The 20837-nt window shown below is 39.0% G+C and overlaps 1 long non-coding RNA gene across 1 annotated transcript in view; it reads right to left on the bottom strand.

Moving 5' to 3' along the window:
- The window catches only part of LOC139022947 (uncharacterized), a 129471-nt gene extending 108921 nt beyond the window's left edge, over positions 1–20550 (bottom strand). Inside the window, exon 1 of the long non-coding RNA XR_011474020.1 lies at positions 20235–20550. This is a non-coding gene — a long non-coding RNA (uncharacterized lncRNA). The remainder of the gene's footprint in view (positions 1–20234) is intronic.
- Positions 20551–20837: the final 287 nt, after the last annotated feature.

Genomic DNA, 20837 nt, shown 5'->3' with positions numbered 1-20837 from the left:
AAGATTCCCTGTCTTAGGTCATTTAGGATCACCACTTTATTTTAAGAATGTGAAATGTCAGAATAACAGTAGAGAGAATGATTTATGTCAGCTTTTATTTCTTTCATTACATTCTCAGTTGGTCAAAAGTTTACATACACTCAATTAGTATTTGGTAGCATTGCCTTCAAATTGTTTAAAGGTCTGCTGTTAGAACCAGTAAAGGCCGCTTTACCACTCTTGAGTAGCGGAATTAATTTGACTTCCCGCCAGGCCTGAGGACAAAGACTTTCCTCTAGGCTCAGATTACACAGTTAAAGTTGGAAGTTTACATACACAGGTTGGAGTCATTAAAACTCGTTTTTTAACCACTCCACAAATTTCTTGATAACAAACTATAGTTTTGGCAAGTTGGTTTGAACATCTACTTTGCCCATGACACAAGTAATTCTTCCAACAATTATTTAAAGATATATTATTTCACTTATAAATCACTGTATCACAATTCCAGTGGGACAAAAGTTTACATACACTAAGTTGACTGTGCCTTTAAGCTTGCTGATAGCTTCCAGCAAACTGTTGGACAAAATTGTGTTTTACCAAATACGATACTATATCTTCTTATGGCTGAAGGGGCAGTATTGAGTAGCTTGGATGAAAGGTGCCCATATGAAACGGCCTGCTCCTCAGTCATAGTTCCTAATATTTGCATAGTATTATTAGTATTGGATAGAAAACACTCTAAAGTTTCTAAAACTGTTTGAATTATGTCTGTGAGATTAACATAACTCATATTGGCAGGCGAAATCCTGAGTTGAAATCAAAACAGGAAGTCAGAAATCTGAGCCTGTATGTATTCACCAGAGTCCCTTAAGAAATCCACTTGAGTTATGAATGATGTTGCACTGCCTAGGGGTTCCAATAGATGTCAACCATCAATATAAATTCCAATGAGACTTCTATGATGTTGTGGGAGAGAATGATAGCAGAATCAGTCAGGTGTCCATCAAGCAGCCATTTTCTGATCATGCTTTTTTTTCATGGAAGTCACCTACGTTCCATTGCTCACGCAGACAAGAACGAATACTCCGGTTGGAACTTTATTGAAGCTATATGTTAAAAACATCCTAATGATTGATTCAGTACTTAGTTTGAAATGTTTCTTCGACCGGTAATATCACATTTTGAAGTTTTTGTCCGATATAAAGCTGACCAGAATTAGCGTTTGGACATGTTTACCAAACGCGCTAACAATTGGACATAAATAACGGATTTTTTCGAACAAAACAAACATTTATTGTGGACTGGGATTCCTGGTGTTCTTTCTGATGTAGATCATCAAAGGTAATGGAATATTTATCATGTATTTTTGTGTTTATGGTGACGCCATCTTTGCAGCTGTGGTATGCTACTTTTGAGCGCCGTCTCAGATTATAGCGTGCATTTCTTTTTCCGTAAAGTTTTTTTGAAATCAGACATAGCGGTTACATTAAGGAGAGGTATATCTATAATTCAATGTGTATAACTTGTATTATCATCTATATTTATGATGAGTATTTCTGTTGAAACGATGGGCTATGCAAAGTCACTTGATGTTTTTGCATTAAGTGAATCTAGTCGCCTCAATGTAAACTCTGATTTTTTTTATATAAATATGAATTTAATCAAACAAAACATGCATGTATTGTGTAACATGAAGTCCTATGAGTGTCATCTGATGAAAATAATCGAAGGTTAGTGATTAATTTTATCTCTATTCTGGTTTTTGTGAAGCTATATTTAGCTGGAAAAAAAGGCTATGCTTATTGTGGTTTTGTGGTGACCTAACAATCGTTTGTAGTGCTTTTGCTGAAAAGCCTATTTGAAATCGGACACTTTGGTGGGATTAACAACAAGACTACCTTTAAAATGATATCAGACACATGAATGTCTGAGGAATTTTAATTATGATATTTCTGTTTTTTCTGTTTTTTCAAAGCGCCCTGCACTTCGACTGGCTGTTGTCATATCGGTCCCGTTACCGGGACTTCAGCCATAAAAAGATATCTCTGTAAAGAAATGAACAACAGACTTTCAACATGCTAATAGAGAAGGGCACTCAACATATACTGCACTGACGCAAATGACTGATGATTGGTTGAAAGAAAATGATAATTAGAAGATTGTGGGAGCTGTACTGTTAGATTTCAGTGCAGCCTTTCATATTATTTCCCATAACCTGTTGTTAAGGGCACTCGGAGAGTGGTGTCAGGAAAACAACCTCTCACTCAACATCAACAAATCAAAGGATATGATCGTGGACTTCAGGAAACAGCAGAGGGAGCAGCCCCCTATCCACGGTGACGGGACAGTAGTGGAGAAGGTGTAAAGTTTTAAGTTCCTCGGCATCCACATCACGGGCAAACTTAAATGGTCCACCCTTACAGACAGTGTGGTGAAGGCGCAAAGCGTCTCTTCAACCTCAGGCGTTTGAATAAATTTGGCTTATCACCTAAAACCCTCACAAACTTTTACAGATGCTCAATTGAGAGCATCCTGTAGAGGTGTATCACTGCCTGGTACGGCAACTGCACCGCCCACAACTGCAAGGCTCGCCAAAGGGTGGTGCGGTCTGCACAACGCATCACCGGGGGCAAGCTACCTTCCCTCCAGGACACCTACAGCACCCGATGTCACAAGAAGGCCAAAAAGATCATCAAGGACAACAGCCACCTGAACCACTGCCTGTTCACTCCGCTAACATCCAGAAGTCGAGGTCAGTACAGATGCATCAAAGCTGGGACCGAGAGACTGAAAAACAGCTTCTATCTCAAGGCCATCACTAACTGTTAAACATCCATCACTAACTCAGAAAGGCTGCTGCCTATATACGGACTTGAAATCATTGGCTGCTTTAATAAATGGATCACTAGTCACTTTAATAATGCCACTTTAATAATGTTTACATATCTTGCATCACTCATCTCATATGTATATACTATATTTTATTGTTCATCCACATATTCATATGTATATATTCTTAATACATCCTTTACTTAGAATTGTGTGTATTAGGTAGTTGTTGTGGAATTGTTAGATTACATGTTTGATATTGCTGCACTGTTGGAACTAGAAGCACAAGCATTTTGCTACACTCACAATAACATCTGTTAACCATGTGTATGTGATCAATAAAATTGGATTTGATTTGATTTGAAAAAACGTATGCGTTATGGCTTTTCAAACTCTGCCATATAGTGGATTTAGAGCTAGCTATATAATAGAACGGGTTTTCTTTAATGAAAGCTTCTCTAATGTCAAACATGTAAACGGTGGTGTACCGCAGGGCAGCTCTCTAGGCCATCTTTTCTATTTTACCAATGATCTGCCACTGGCATTAAACAAAGCATGTGTGTCCATGTATTGCTGATGATTCAACCATATATGGATCAGCAACCACAGCTAATGAAGTCACTGAAACCCTTAACAAAGAGTTGCAGTCTGTTTTAGAATGGGTGGCCAGTAATAAACTGTTCCTGATCATTTCTAAAACTAAGAGCATTGTATTTGGTCCAAATCATTCCCTAAGTTCTAGTCCTCAGCTGAACCTGGTAATGAATGGTGAACAAGTTGAGGTGACTAAATTACTTGGCGTTACCTTCGATTGTAAACTGTCATTGTCAAAACATTTGGATTCAATAGTTGTAAAGATAGGGAGAGGTCTGTCCATAATAAACAGAAAACCTGCAGGCTCTAGTTTTGTCTTATCTTGATAATTGTCTAGTCGTGTGGTGAGGTGCTGCAAGGAAAGACCTAGTTAAGCTGCACCTGGCTTAGAACAGAGCAGCACGTCTTTCTCTTCACTGTAATCAGAGGGCTGATATAAATGATATAAAAATGCATGCCAGTCTCTCTTGGTTAAGAGTTGAGGAGAGACTGACTGCATCACTTCTTCTTTTTATAAGAAACATTAATGTGTTGAAAATCCCAAATTGATTGCATAGTCAACTTACACACAGCTCTGACCCACACACACTTACCCCACCAGACATGCCACCAGGGGTCTTTTCACAATTCCCAAATCCAGAACAAATGCAGGAAAGCATACAGTATTATATAGAGACATTATTGCTTGGAACTCCGTTCCATCTTATATTGCTCAAGTGAACAGCAAACCTGGTTTAAAAAAAAAAGATAAAGCAACACCTCACAGCACAACGCCTCTCTCCTATTTCACCTAGATAGTTTGTGTGAATGTAATAATATGTAGGCTATGTGTGCCTTTTGTAAAAAAATATATGTTTTATGTGGTTCTGTCCTTGAGCTGTTATTTTCTATTAATGTTCTGTATTATGTCATGTTTAGTGTTTTGTGTGGACCCCAGGAAGAGTAGCTGCTGCTTTTGCAACAGCTAATGGGGAACCTAATAAAATGCCAATACCAAAATAGCTGTGCAGCAATGCTCCCCATCCAACCCAACAGAGCTTGAGAGGATCTGCAGAGAAGAATGGGAGAAACTCCCCAAATACAGGTGTGCCAAGCTTGTAGCGTCATACCCAACAAGACTCAGGGCTGTAATCACTGCCAACGGCACATCAACAAAATACTGAGTAAAGGGTCTGAATACTTATGTAAATGTGATATTTCCGTTTTTTTATTGTAATACATTTGCAAACATTTCTGAACCTGTTTTTGCTTTGTCAATATGGGGTATTGTGTGCAGATTGAAGAGGGAAAAAATACAATTCATTTTAGAATAAGGCTGTAACTTAACAAAATGTGGAAAAAGTCAAGGGGTCTGAATACTTTCCAAATGCACTGTATTCTTTTGTAAAAAAATATCCTGTTAATAGTTTACAAAAATGTATTACAACGTACTGGCCACCTCTTCATCTTCTTTCTTGGATTACCTTCCATTTACTGCAGGGGCCTACCTTCCCAGTGCCCTCATCTCACCTGAGATTCAATGGGACATTGAGTTTGTGTTGAGTTGCCATCTTAGTGCAACAGCAATTAGCAAACAGTCGGTGGTTAAATTTGATTACTGTTCATTAAAAAAGTATGGATTTCAGCAAACAGAGGCATGTAACTACAGAGGATAAATGTAGGTACGAGGTTGACGTTTCATAATTCAAATATGTTGATGTAGTCGGAGGTACATTCCACAAATCCTGGTCATCAACTTCCTTCACCATGAAGTAGAGTTCAGTCCACTAGATGGGAAAGCACATGCTGGGCTATCCTATGGTGGTCTGGTGTGGGCTTGTTGTGGGCTAGTCTGTTTTGGGCTTGTTGTGGGCTAGCCACTGTCAGGCTGGTGTGGGCTAGCCAGTGCTGGGCTAGCCCGTGTTTGGCTGGTATGGGCTTTGTGTGAGCTTGCCGCTGCCCACATTGCCCAAAAATAACCATATGGGGCCAATGTTTGCTGCTAGCAGCTAGGGTTCAGCCAATTCCATATCAATTCAGTCAATTTAGGAAATAAACTAAAAAGGGAATTGGAATCTCAGTTCACTTCCTGAATTGAATGAATTGAAATGGAATTGACCCCAACCATACTAGCAGTAGCGTATCTGCTCTCAGTGGGACCTACAAGGGGAATTACAGTGAGCGAAGGCCTCCTACTGCCTGTGGCTCAGCCTCAGCCGGCCTTGGATGGGATCAACAGCCAACGAAGACATTCATCTCAGATAAACTGGGAGATGATGAGGCTCTCACATAAACACAGGAGCAGTATCTCATCTGTTTCATGCAGATGCGACAGGGATGTAGTTTGAGGCTGTGGACACGGGCAGTAATTGCATCCATGAGTGTGCATAAATTAGCTGTGGTTTTGCCACAAATCCATAGGAGAGTAGCTGGGGCTTTGGGAGTGGGATAAATCCCCTTCAATCCCCCACTCGGAGCCTTCAGCTGAACGATGGGGGAGATGGATACAGATTGATGAGACTAGGTTAGGACGGGATAAAGCATAATTTCCATTTCATCACTGTCAATAAGCATTTGATTACGGGGAGGGGATGGAGGGATGAAATGGAAATCGCATGGAGGAATAGAATGTTATTATAATAACAGATTTAATGTGACGATCTACTGTCTCCATGGCATGTGATCGAAATGATATTTCTTCTGACGTGACATGGCTGACTAATGCACATTTCAGACTCCGAACTTATGGTGGGTCGAACTGAATAGAAATTAAAAGCGGGCAGGCACTGTTTTGCTTGACATACCGATTGGTTTTATACAACCGCTCGCAACACTGCAGACTTCCACATTGGTTTTCAGGCATTACAGCAACCTCTTGTTTTACAGAAACCACAAAATGTATTCCACAACAAAATACAAAGAAAGACGATTCACACACCTGTGCAGGTTTGAAGTACAAACCGATCTGCAACGTAGCAAATGTTCAAGCAAACTGAACACACCTGATTGTGCTTCAGTTGTGGGTGTGGTCGTGAAGTAACCTTTATTGGCATTCAATTAACATACAGTGGTTCTTCCTGTAAAAGTTGTGTCGTACTAGAGCACAACTTGCGGGCTGCCACAGAATTATATAGCACGTTATTTAAGTGTCAGCCATTGTTGCAATTAATGCCTGTTAGTGCAAGTTTGACCACCAGAGGACATCTTTGAGAATCATTTGACTTTTTTAACATAGGCTGTACTTGAGACTTTAAGTAAGAACGTAGTATATGGGAATGATATTAATTAAGAAATGTAGCTTAATTAATTTGATTAGTATTATGGTGTTTCTATTCCAAGAAAAACGAAACCCTCAGGTTTTCCGTTAAGAAAATATGGCGCTGTACATCGCGACCGGTCGGGAGTAGGCTACAGTACTTAGAGCAAAATAAACCTAACATTTCCACACCCTAATTGTAGTTTAACTTCTCTGGGATAGGTGGGACGGTAGCGTCCCACTTGGCCAAAAGCCAGAAAAAATGTAGCGCGCCAAATTCAAATATATTACTATAAAAATCTATCTTTCATGAAATCCCACATGAAAGACACCAAATTAAAGCTACACATGTTGTGAATCCAGCCAACATGTCTGATTTCAAAAAGGATTTACGGCAAAAGCACACCAAACAATTATGTTACCTCAGTACATAGCCACAGAAAAACACAGCCATTTTCCCAGCAAAAGATTGTAGTCACAAAAAGCAAAAATAGAGATAAAATTAATCACTAACCTTTGATGATCTTCATCAGATGACACTCATAGGAAATCATGTTACACAATACATTTATGTTTTGTTCGATAATGTGTATATTAATATCCACAAATCTCGGTTTACATTGGCGCCATGTTCAGAAATGCCTCCAAATATCCAGAGAAATTGCAGAGAGCCACGTCAAATACCAGAAATACTCATCATAAACTTTGATGAAAGATACATGTTTTACATAGAATTAAAGATACACTTGTTCTTAACTTCTCTGCGCTACGGATCCCTTTAGCGGGATCATTTTCCTAAACAACCGCTGAATTGCAGGGCGCAAAATATTACTAAAAATATTTATAATCATGCAATCACAAGTGAAATATACCAAAACACAGCTTAGCTTGTTTTTAATCCACATATCGTGTCAGATTTTGAAAATATGCTTTGCAGCGAAAGCAATCCAAGCTTTTGTGAGTGTATTAGCAAGGTCACGAAAGTCAGAAAAACAATAAAATTATTTGTTTACCTTTGATAATCTTCGGATGTTTGCACTCATGAGACTCCCAGTTACACAATAAATGTTCTTTTTGTTCGATAAATATTACTTTTATAACAAAAAAACGACATTTGGGTTGCGCGTTATGTTCAGAAAACCAAAGCCTCGTTCCGTTCGATGAAAATTCCAAAAAGTATCCGTAATGTTCGTAGAAACATGTCAAATGTTTTTTATAATCAATCCTCAGGTTGTTTTTAACAAACATAATTGATAATATTTCAACCGGACCGTAACCTATTCAATAAAAGAGAGAAAGAAAATGGAGAGCTACCCCTCTCGCGCTCAGGAACTAATCATAGTACACCTGACTAGTTTTGAAAAATCTCGATCATTTTTTTTTTTAAGCCTGAAACTATGTCTAAAGCCTGGTCACAGCCTGAGGAAGCCATTGGAAAAGGAATCTGGTTGATACCCCTTTAAATGGAAGAAAGACGGGCAAGGAAACACAGATTAAAAAAAAAAAAATAATCACTTCCGGGTTAGATTTCCTAGATTTTTCGCCTGCAGAATCAGTTTTGTTATACTCACAGACAATATTTTGACAGTTTTGGAAACTTTGGAGTGTTTTCCATCCTAATCTGTAAATGATATGCATATTCTACGATCTGGACCTGAGAAATAGTCCGTTTACCTTGGGAACGTTATTTTAAAAAAATAATAATAATATGACCCCAAGCGTCAAGAGGTTTTAATGCAACCGCTGTGTCAGATTTCAAAAAAACTTTACGTAAAAAGCACACCATGCAATAATCTGAGACGGCGCTCCAAAATAACAAAATTTCTCCGCCATGTTGGAGTCAACAGAAATACGAAATGACATCATAAATATTCCCTTACCTTTGATCATCTTCATCAGAATGCACTCCCAGGAATCCTAGTTCCACAATAAATCGTTGTTTTGTTCGATAATGTCCATTACTTATGTCTAAGTAGCTACTTTTGCTAGCATACTTAGTGCACATGTCCAAACGCTCGCGCAGATGCAGGCGAACTCGGTCGAAAACTTCAAAAAGTTATATAAGAGGTCGAATAAACTGGTCAAATTAAGTAGAGAATCAATCTTCAGGATGTTGTTATCATATATATCCAATAACGTTCCAGCCGGAGCATTCCTTCATGTCTGTAGAAGTTATGGAATGCAAGGCGATCATGAGGAAAGCGTGTTACCAGGAACTGGCATTCTGCCAGACCAATGACTGAAACACCTCACATCCGGCCCACATCACACTAGAGGCTTCATTCCACGTTCTATAGACTGTTGACATCTAGTGGAAGGCGTAGGAAGTGCAAACAGATCCATATCTTACAGGGAATTGAATAGGCGACATCATTCAAACAGTTTTAGAAACTTCAGAGTGTTTTATATCCAATTGTAATACTAATATGCATATATTAGCATCTGGGACAGAGTAGGAGGCAGTTCACAATGGGCACGCAATTCATCCAAAAGTGAAAATGCTGCCCCCTATAATCAAAGAAGTTAACCAACACCCAAACCGAGATTCAGTGAAAATAACCTCTACCGCTTTTCTCTCCCGGATCCGGGATCCTCCTTATCAAAAAAGCTGACTAGCATAGCCTAGCCTAACGGGACAGGGATATCATATAATATAATTTTCATGAAATCACAAATCCAATACAGCAAATGAAAGATAAACATCTTGTGAATCCAGCCATCATTTCCGATTTTTTAAATGTTTTACAACGAAAACACTATGTATTTCTATTAGCTAACCACAATAGCAAAAGACTCAACCGCATATTTTCACAATTTTTCTACCACATAGGTAGCTATCACAAAACCGACCAAATAGAGATATAATTAGTCACTAACCAAGAAACAACTTCATCAGATGACAGTCTTATAACATGTTATACAATAAATTTATGTTTTGTTCGAAAATGTGCATATTTGAGGTATAAATCATAGTTTTACATTGCAGCTACCATCAAAAATATCACCAAAGCAGCCAGAATAATTACAGAGAGCAACGTGAAATACCTAAATACTCATCATAAAACATTTATGAAAAATACATGGTGTACAGCAAATGAAAGATAAACATCTTGTGAATCCAGCCAATATTTCCGATTTTTTTAAGTGTTTTACAGCGAAAACACAATATAGCATTATATTAGCTTACCACAATAGCCAAACACACAAATGCATTTATTACCAGCAAAAGGTAGCGATCGCAAAAACCAGCAAAATATATAAGATTAATCACTAACCTTGACCAACTTCATCAGATGACAGTCCTATAACATCAGGTTATACAATACACTTATGTTTTGTTCGAAAATGTGCATATTTAGAGCTGCAAACCGTGGTTATACATTGTGAATATGTAGCATCGATTCACCAGAATGCCCGGAGCTAGTTTGGACACTCACCTAATCTGACCAAAGAACTCACCATAAACTTTACTAAAAAATACATGTTGGACAGCAAACGAAAGATACACTGGTTCTTAATGCAACCGCCGTGTTAGATTTTTAAAAATAACTTTACCATAACAAACAGCTTACGTTATAGCGAGACAGCGCCCGCCAAAACGGCGGATAATAGGACTCAACATTTTACACAGAAATACGAAATAACATCATAAATTGTTCTTACTTTTGCTGAGCTTCCATCAGAATCTTGTACAAGGAGTCCTTGGTCAAGAATAAATCGTTGTTTGGTTTTAGAATGTCCTTTTCTCCTGTCGAATTCGCTCCACAAGGCTAGCCAATGTTGATGACGTTCCCAATTTCTCTCGACACAGAGAACGGAAAACTCCAAAAGTCCCAATAAACATTAAATAATCTGATAAAACTCGGTTGAAAAAACATTATTTACGATGTTATTATCACATGTATCAAATAAAATCATAGCCGGAGATATTAGCCGTGTATACCGAACGCTTATCATAAGACAATATGGAGGTGCTTCCCGCGCCTAGGTAGAGAAAGGAAATTCTGGACATGTCATTCCAAAAGCTCTTGTTCGACCTCAGATCAAGCTAGACACCCCATTCCACCTTCCACTGCCTTTTGACATCTAGTGGAAGGCATATGCAGTGCATGCATATCCATAAATATAAGGCAATTCAATAGGCAGGCCCTGAAACAGAGCCTCGTTTTCAGATTTTTCACTTCCTGTCTGGAAGTTTGCTGCCAAATTAGTTCTGTTTTACTCACAGATATAATTCAAACAGTTTTAGAAACTCGAGAGTGTTTTCTATCCAATTGTACTAGTAATATGCATATTGTATGATCTAGAATAGAATACGAGGCCGTTTAAATTGGGCACGATTTTTTCCCAAAGTGAAAACAGCGCCCCCTATTCACAAGAAGATAACATCTCATTGATTTATCAATGCTTGTCTCAGAGCAGCGTGAAACGGTGCTGAAATTGTTTACCTCACGCGGGTAGGTTATTGCTTCAAATCCTATTACAACAATTGTATGACTTTGGGAATTTCAGTAAGCAACAATTACTTGCCTTCATTGGCCTACTTTATTCAGATCAGAATATTCTTTTTAAATTCTGCCCTCCGAATTCATATACATTATATAAATAGGCTCATGTACACCTTGATCACCTTGATCACCTGGATTCGGTCTTATGTAGCAAAATTTGAAACTGTGTTTTTTACATTAGATAAAAGTAGAGACTCAGAGCTACGAAATGGTATATCATACACTGCATTTGAGGAACAATGGGGAAGTAATTATGCTTTGAAAGTTTATCAACTTGTAAACTCACTTTTGAAAAATCACCTTTGAATGTTTTGCTATCTAGTGAAGAGCTCTTCTTTGTCTACACCTATTCAGCATCGTTCACACCCTCACCCTCACCCTAAGCTTGAGCCCCAGCCATCTCATTTCGCTCTGGAAGCGTACACTTGACGCTCTAGCCGATGATTTGTTTACATTGAGATAGCATGAAAACAGCCAAACAGCCTCTGCAGGCAACAATTTCATTACGCTTTGGGGCATCAGGTAGCCTGGTAGTTAGAACGTTGGGCCAGTAACTGAGAGGTTGCTGGATTGAATCCCTGAGGTGACAAGGTAAAAATGTCATTCTGAACAAGGCAGTTAACCCACTGTTCCCCGATAGGCCGTCATTGTAATTAAGAATGTGTTCTTAACTGACTTGCCTAGTACATTAAAGGTTATGCAGCTTGAATCTGGTGACAGCAGAACATCAACATCGCTCTCATCACAGTCAGAAGACAGTTGAAGAAACTTGAGTGTACTTATGGAAAGGCTCTGTAAGAAATATTATATATTTTTATTTTATTTTATCTATTTAACCTTTATGTAATTAGGCAAGTCAGTTGAGAACAAATTATTATTTACAATGACGGCCTACCCCGGCCTACCCCGACTGATCTCCAAGGATGGTTGTCGGCATGGTTGTATGCTCTGCACTGAAACCAAAATACGTTTAGTTTTGGTTATCCTCTCAGCTCCGGCTCATTTTCAAGTCCTCTGGTGGCTGAGTCAACTTTAGGAGACGGTCCTGGCGCTTGCTGGACTTTCTTGGGCACCCTGAAGCCTTCTTCACAACAATTGAACCGCTCTCCTTGAAGTTCATGATTCGAAAAATGGTTGAATTAGGTGCAATCTTTCCGGCAGCAATATCCTTGCCTGTGAAGCCCTTTTTGTGCAAGCAATGATGACGGCACGTGTTTCCTTGCAGGTAACCATGATTGACAGAGGAAGAACAATGATTCCAAGCACAACCCTCCTTTTGAAGCTTCCAGTCTGTTATTCGAACTCAATCAGCATGACAGAGTGATCTCCAGCCTTGTCCTCGTCAATACTCACACCTGTGTTAACGAGAGAATCACTGACATGATGTCAGCTGGTCCTTTTGTGGCAGGGCTGAAATGCAGTGGAAATGTTTTTTGGGGATTCAGTTCATTTGCATATCAAAGAAGGACTTTGTAATTAATTGCAATTCATCTGATCACTCTTCATTACATTCTGGAGTATATGCAAATTGCCATCATACAAACTGAGGCAGCAGACTTTGTGAAAATTAATGTCATTCTCAAAACGTTTGGCTACGACTGTACACATATTGAGGTAGAGGGGGTGCGGTTTCGCTCGCTCTGATCATTTATCTGAGATTGATGCATCTTTCTGTCGGTGTGTTTCTCGCTCAAAGTTATTATCAATATTTCAATATTTTATTTGTACGGGCAAGTATGTACGGTAGGGCAGGCCAGCCCCCCTAAGGCCCGCCCATAACACTGGCTCTGGTTTGAACTAGGGCTTAGAGTGAGTTGACGAGGACTGTAGCGTTGTTGAGGCCTTGGGAAAAGTATCATTGAGGGACAAAACGTATAAATACTGAGATAATAAGCATAATCTGCATAAAATAATTGCTACATTAGACATATATTTCAACAAATAGTTAACCTTCTTACATTAACTACTGTCACAATAAAAGCACGCACCAATTACCACCTACAAAACGTCAGCTTCGACCATATTTCCTTGTAAAAAAAACAACCAAAATGATCTGCTTTTTCTTTTACACACAACAGTGACTTTACAGGTCAATACATTTCCTCAACATTCCCCCATCTTGTTTGTCTTAAACCAGCAATAAACAAACATTTATCCCATTTGAAGCATTTCTGTTTGCTTTGGGATTGTCGTGCTCACGTCCTCCCTTTTTTCAGTCAAACTTTTTTTAGATAAAAAGAGCTTATAAAGATTATCTCCCTGGCTTGCATGCCATTATCATTAATCAGTGCATATTGACTGCTCTGTCCTTTCCCTGTTTCAAGTTCAGACCTGGGCTAATCCACAGATCTTGCCATGAAGACACACTCAGGGCGTCAGAGCGCGGTTTGAACCCGAGTGTTAATATTGGTACTTATTTTTAGATTGTAGTCTAGTCTTAGTCAATTTTACAAAAAATATCATTAAGTGACATTTTGGTCATTTCATTTTAGTCACATTTTAGTCACATCACATTTGTATCGCCTCATTAACCTATAGTAAACATAAATCACTGACTTCCATGTGCGCAAACATACATATCCTTGTCCTACCAACACATTTTTCTGCATAACATCCTATTCTCTTCCAAAACATATATAAGAATAAATGAATTAATAATTTTACCTATCTAGAGATTGCATATTACATACAAAACAAACAGAGACACACAAGCGCAGAGAGAAAGAGAAGCACAATAACCAGATGGTGCTCAAGTATTGACAAAGTAGTATGGGTTGCACCTCCAGATCACTCGATCACGTCATTGCCATTGTTATCAACATTCCACAGACTCCACAGCCATGTTGATGTCCAAAAGTAGAATGAGGGCTAATGACTTTGAACGGAAGCTAATGACTGTTTCATCCAGTGACGTAATCGAGTCACTAAACCTCAAGTCCGAATCGAGTCCCAAGCCCCCTATGCTCAAGTCTGAGTCCAAGTCTGAATCACCAATGGTCGAGTCACAAGTCCCTATGGCTCAAGTCCGTGTCCCAGTGCTCGAGACCTGGTACAAGTGCTCAAGTCTGAGTGACTGCCTCCACATGAACTCAAAATAAAGTTCAGATATAGTAGCAAGAGGAATTTAGTCAATAAATTGTCTCCTATCCCTTTTCCTTTCTTTCTAGTGTCACCAAATGTTTGCATATTGCATACTGGTAATGTTACCAAGGCCACGCTCAGTTGAAAAACTTTTTGAATGTTGCAGATAGATATTCCATGACAGAGCCAACGTTATTCCTTATTCAACATGTCAGAAGCATGTTTGTTTTACATAGCATATTTATATCTGAACATTCCAAACTGTTGCATCCTGCTTAACGTGCCCCAGTTTGTTAGCTATAGCTAATGGTTAATAACTGTCCGGTCCCCAAGTAACCTAGTTTTAGAACAGCCCATCAATGCATGATAGAAAGAAAAAAAACATAGCGCCGCTATTATGGGTCATGCCTTTGAAACTAGAATCAAGCCATTTTCTTGAGGAAAAAGGGGGAGAATTAGGAAAGTTGGCTACAGAACCTGTAAATGAAATCCAGTGGGAAAAGTGGGAGGGTTGAGCAAGACTACAAATTTAAGAAGAACTACTGTTTTTATAGCCTTTTCAATGGAGAGAAAAACATACAGTGGGACAAAAAAGTATTTAGTCAGCCACCAATTGTGCAAGTTCTCCCACTTAAAATATGAGAGAGGCCTGTAATTTTCATCATAGGTACACTTCAACTATGACAGGCAAAATGAGAAAAAAAAATCCAGAAAATCACATTGTAGGATTTTTAATGAATTTATTTGCAAATTATGGTGGAAAATAAGTATTTGGTCAATAACAAAAGTTTATCTCAATACTTTGTTATATACCCTTTGTTGGCAATGACAGAGGTCAAACGTTTTCTGTAAGTCTTCACAAGGTTTTCACACACTGTTGCTGGTATTTTGGCCATTCTTCCATGCAGATCTCCTCTAGAGCAGTGATGTTTTGGGGCTGTTGCTGGGCAACACGGACTTTCAACTGCCTCCAAAGATTTTCTATGGGGTTGAGATCTGGAGACTGGCTAGGCCACTCCAGGACCTTGAAATGCTTCTTACGAAGCCACTCCTTCGTTGCCCGGGCGGTGTGTTTGGGATCATTGTCATGCTGAAAGACCCAGCCACGTTTCATCTTCAATGCCCTTGCTGATGGAAGGAGGTTTTCACTCCAAATCTCACGATACATGGCCCCATTCATTCTTTCCTTTACACGGATCAGTCGTCCTGGTCCCTTTGCAGAAAAACAGCCCAAAGCATGATGTTTCCACCCCCATGCTTCACAATAGGTATGGTGTTCTTTGGATGCAACTCAGCATTCTTTGTCCTCCAAACACGACGAGTTGAGTTTTTACCAAAAAGTTATATTTTGATTTCATCTGACCATATGACATTCTCCCAATCTTCTTCTGGATCATCCAAATCCTCTCTAGCAAACTTCAGACGGGCCTGGATATGTACTGGCTTAAGCAGGGGGACACGTCTGGCACTGCAGGATTTGAGTCCCTGGCGGCGTAGTGTGTTACTGATGGTAGGCTTTGTTACTTTGGTCCCAGCTCTCTGCAGGTCATTCACTAGGTCCCCCCGTGTGGTTCTGAGATTTTTGCTCACCGTTCTTGTGATCATTTTGACCCCACAGGGTGAGATCTTGCGTGGAGCCCMAGATCGAGGGAGATTATCAGTGGTCTTGTATGTCTTCCATTTCCTAATAATTGCTCCCACAGTTGATTTCTTCAAACCAAGCTGCTTACCTATTGCAGATTCAGTCTTCCCAGCCTGGTGCAGGTCTACAATTTTGTTTCTGGTGTCCTTTGACAGCTCTTTGGTCTTGGCCATAGTGGAGTTTGGAGTGTGACTGTTTGAGGTTGTGGACAGGTGCCTTTTATACTGATAACAAGTTCAAACAGGTGCCATTAATACAGGTAACGAGTGGAGGACAGAGGAGCCTCTTAAAGAAGAAGTTACAGGTCTGTGAGAGCCAGAAATCTTGCTTGTTTGTAGGTGACCAAATACTTATTTTCCACCATAATTTGCAAATAAATTCATTAAAAATCCTACAATGTGATTTTCTGGAATTTTTTTTCCTCATTTTGTCTGTCATAGTTGAAGTGTACCTATGATGAAAATTACAAGCCTCTCTCATCTTTTTAAATGGGAGAACTTGCACAATTGGTGGCTGACTAAATACTTTTTTGCCCCACTGTAGCTAGAGTGCTGTTTAACTATTGTTTTTAATTTTGTAAAGTAGCTTGTGTGTCTTAACCAGGCAAAGGGTAGTTAACTAGAAGGCTGATGATGACTGGTTAGCTAAAGCAAGTCGCTTGCGCGATGTGTATAATCGCCGGCGGAGCCGGAGTGGAGCCTGTTTGCCCACACTCATTGCTTGCTCCCCCACAGCTCACCAGCTCATGACAAGCTGAACATAACTGTGCTGCGCATCTGTGCTGCTAATATTAATTGTGCTAATCACTGAAAAGCACTCAATCTCTCCAAAAACTCTTGTCCAGTCAACTTAGCAGTCCGGTTTTAGTCACAGAGATAATATTGTCTCATTTTAGTCAACTGAAATTAAAATCTTATTTGTTTAGTTATAGTAATAGTCTCGTCTATTGCCACAGAAAAATAGGTGTTTGACAAATATTTGTTGCACTATTTTTGTTGACGAACACCAACCTAGCAGGGCAGAATTGATTCAAACAAAGACTCCTGGGGCTTCATGGCTCCACCAGATTTAGAAAGCAAAAAAGCAGATTGGAAGATATCTTTCCTTCACAACAAAACACTGAAAAGGTTATTTCCATGAAAAACAATGCAATATGAAAAATAACAATGGTTCATTATGTGATCCAATGGTTGTGGTATCTTATTACCGAACACACATATCACATTAGGCGATAATACTTTATAATAACAGCTTAGAACCTGTTTGGGATAGGGGGCAGCATTTTCACGTTTGGATGAAAAGCGTGCCCAGAGTAAACTGCCTGATACTCAGTCCCAGTTACTAATATATGCATGTTATTAGTAGATTGGGATAGAAACCACTCTGAAGTTTCTAAAACTGTTTGAATGATGTCTGTGAGTATAACAGAACTCATATGGCAGGCAAAAACCTGAGAAAAAATCCAACCAGGAAGTGGGAAATCTGAGGTTGGTCGTTTTTCAACTCGTTCCCTATTGAAGATACAGTGGGATATGGGTCATGTTGCACTTCCTAAGGCTTCCAATAGATGTCAACAGTCTTTAGAACCTTGTCTGATGCTTCTACTGTGAAGTGGGGCCGAATGAGAGGGGAATGAGTCAGAGGTCTGGCAGAATGCTTTGAGCTCGTGACGCTCGTTCACGTGAGAGCGAGCTCTGTTCCAAAGCTTTTCTACAGACAAAGGAATTCTCCGGTTGGAACATTATTGAAGATTTATATTAAAATCATCCATAAAGATTGATTCTATACTTCGTTTGACATGTTTCTACGGACTGTAATATGACTTTTTGTCTGAACTTTTGCTGGACCTGTCCTCGCGTCGTGAGTTTAGATTGTGTACTGATCGCGTGAACAACAAGGAGGAATTTGGACATAAATTATGGACTTTACGGAACAAATCAAACAGTCCTAGAGAGGTTAAAGCTTGGTCGCAAATGGGTCTTCCAAATGGACAATGACACCAAGTTGTGGCAAAATGGCTTAAAACTTCTTATGGATGCAGTCCCGTTAACGGGATCGATATGACAACAGCCAGTCGAAGTGCAGGGCGCCAAATTCAAAAAACAGAAATCTCATCATTAAAATTCCTCAAACATTCATGTGTCTTATATCATTTTAAAGGTAATCTTGTTGTTTATCCCACCAAAGTGTCCGATTTCAAATAGGCTTTTCAGCGAAAGCACTACAAACGATTATGTTAGGTCACCACAAAACCACAATAACCACAGCCATTTTTTCCAGCTAAAGATAGCTTTCACAAAAACCAGAATAGAGATAAAATGAATCACTAACCTTCGATTATTTTCATCAGATGACACTCATAGGACTTCATGTTACACAATACATGCATGTTTTGTTTGATTAAGTTCATATTTATATAAAAAAATCTGAGTTTATATTGAGGCGTTAGATTCACTAGTTGCAAAAACATCAAGTGACTTTGTATAGCCACATCGTTTCAACAGAAATACTCAACATAAATATAAATGATAATACAAGTAATACACATAGAATTATAGATATACCTCTCCTTAATGCAACCGCTGTGTCAGATTTCAAAAAAACTTTACGGAAATATAAACCATGCAATAATCTGAGACGGAGCTCAGATGATTAGCCATGATTAGCCTCAGATGATTAGCCAAATACACCTCCAATTGACTCATATGATGTCAATTAGCCTATCAGAAGTTTCCAAAGCCATGACATCATTTTCTGGAATTTTCCAAGCTGTTTAAAGGCACAATCAACTTAGTGTATGTCAACTTCTGACCCACTGGAATTGTGATACAGATAAGTGCAATAATCTGTCTGTAAACAATTGTTGGAAAAATTACTTGTTTCATGCACAAAGTAAATGTCCTAACCGACTTGCCAAAACTATAGTTTGTTAACCAAAAATGTGTGGAGGTGTTGAAAAACAATTTTTAATAAAAACAACCTAAGTGTATGTAAACTTCCGACTTCAACTGTATATAGAATCTCCCATTCCTTTCATATTTTTGCGTAGACATGTCACCCATTGAGCATGTTTGGGATGCTCTGGATCGACGTGTACGACAGGGTTGTTCCAGTTCCCACCAATATCCAGCAGCTTCCCACAGCCGTTGAAGAGGAGTGAGACAACATTCCACAGGCTACAATCAACCGCCTGATCAATTCTATGCTAAGGAGATGTGTCACTCTCCATGAGGCAAATCGTGGTCACACCAGATACTGACTGGTTTTCTGGTCCACACCCCTACCTTTTTTAAAGGTATCTGTGACCAACAGATGCATATCTTTATTCTGGGCTGGTTACACTTGGTCTGCGGTTGTGAGGCTGGCTGGACATACTGCCAAATTCTTTACAATGATCTTAGTCGAGAAAATGGTAGAGAAATTAACATTCAATTCTCTGGCAACATCTCTGGTGGAAATTCTTGTAGTTAGCATGCTAATTGCACACTCCTTCAAATTTTAAGACATCTGTGGCATTGTGTTGTGTGACATTTTAGAGTGGCCTTTTGTCCCCTGCACAGGTTGCACCTGTGTAATGACCATGCTGTTTAATCAGCTTCTTGATATGCCACACCTGTCAAGTGGATGGATTATCTTGGCAAAGGAGAAATTCTCACTAACAGGGATGTAAAACCATTTCTGCACAAAATTGGAGAGAAATAAGCTTTTTGTGCGTATGGAACATTTTTGGGATCTTTTATTTCAGCTCATGAAACATGGGACCAACACTTTACATGTTGCATTTATATTTTTGTACAGTATAGGTTTCCATCCAATTGGAAACAGATTTGCATGTGAATATTCTAAAATCCGCATAAAACAATATGCATATTTTCCCTCCAGAGCTGTTTTTAACTGTAATTGCATGGGATTTGTGCAAGCAGGTTGGCTGCTACGTAAGGTTTTCCTATTACATAATCAAATATATATACAGTGCCTTCAGAAAGTATTCCCATCCATTGACTTAAAAAATAAATAATTGCTGTTACAGCCTGAATTTAAAATGGATTAACCTCTCTTGGGCATGTGAGACGGTAGCGTCCCACCTCTTCAACAGCCAGTGAAACTGCTGGGCGCCAAATTCAAATACATAAATACTCAGATTTTTTTTTTCTTCTGAAAACAAAACATATTTTACATTGGTTTAAAGATGAACTGCTTGTGAATCCAACCACGGTGTCAGATTTTAAAAATGCTTTACGGCGAAAGCATACCTTACGATTATTTGAGAACATAGCCCACTAGACAAATCATTACAAACAGTAGCCAGCCAGGTAGAACAGTTACACAATTTAGAAATAGAGATAAAATGAATCCCTTTTACCTTTGATGATCTTCATATGGTTGCACTCAGCAGACATTCATTTACTCAATAAATGTTATTTTTGTTCGATAAAGTCTCTTTATACCCAAAAACCTCCGGTTTGTTCGCGCATTTTCTTCAGTAATCCACAGGCTCAAACGTAGTCAAAACAGGAAGACAAAAAAATCCAAATTGTATACGTAAAGTTCATAGAAACATGTCAAACGATGTTTATAYTCAAACCTCAGGTTGTTTTTAGCCTAAATAATCGATAATATTTCAACCGGACAATAACGTTGTCAATTTAAAAGGTAAACAAGAAATGTACTCTCTCCGTCTTGCGCAGATAACAGCTCTGTGACGGCAGGGTCCACTCATTCAGACTGCTCTTACTTCTTAATTTCTCAGAATAGAAGCCTGAAACAATTTCTGAAGACTGTTGACATCTAGTGGAAGGCATAGAAACTGCAATTTGAGTCCTAAGTCAATGGATACTGTATTGGCATTGAATAGAAAACTACAAAACCACCAAAAAAAATACTTCCTGAATGGATTTTTCTCAGGTTTTTGCCTGCCAAATCAGTTCTGTTATACTCACAGACACTATTCTAACAGTTTTGGAAA

This window comes from Salvelinus sp. IW2-2015, linkage group LG24 (assembly GCF_002910315.2).
Source record: "Salvelinus sp. IW2-2015 linkage group LG24, ASM291031v2, whole genome shotgun sequence".
Taxonomy (NCBI): Eukaryota; Metazoa; Chordata; class Actinopteri; order Salmoniformes; family Salmonidae; genus Salvelinus; species Salvelinus sp. IW2-2015.
Note: the sequence above shows the minus strand (reverse complement) of the source record. Positions and strands in the feature narration are given on the sequence as shown.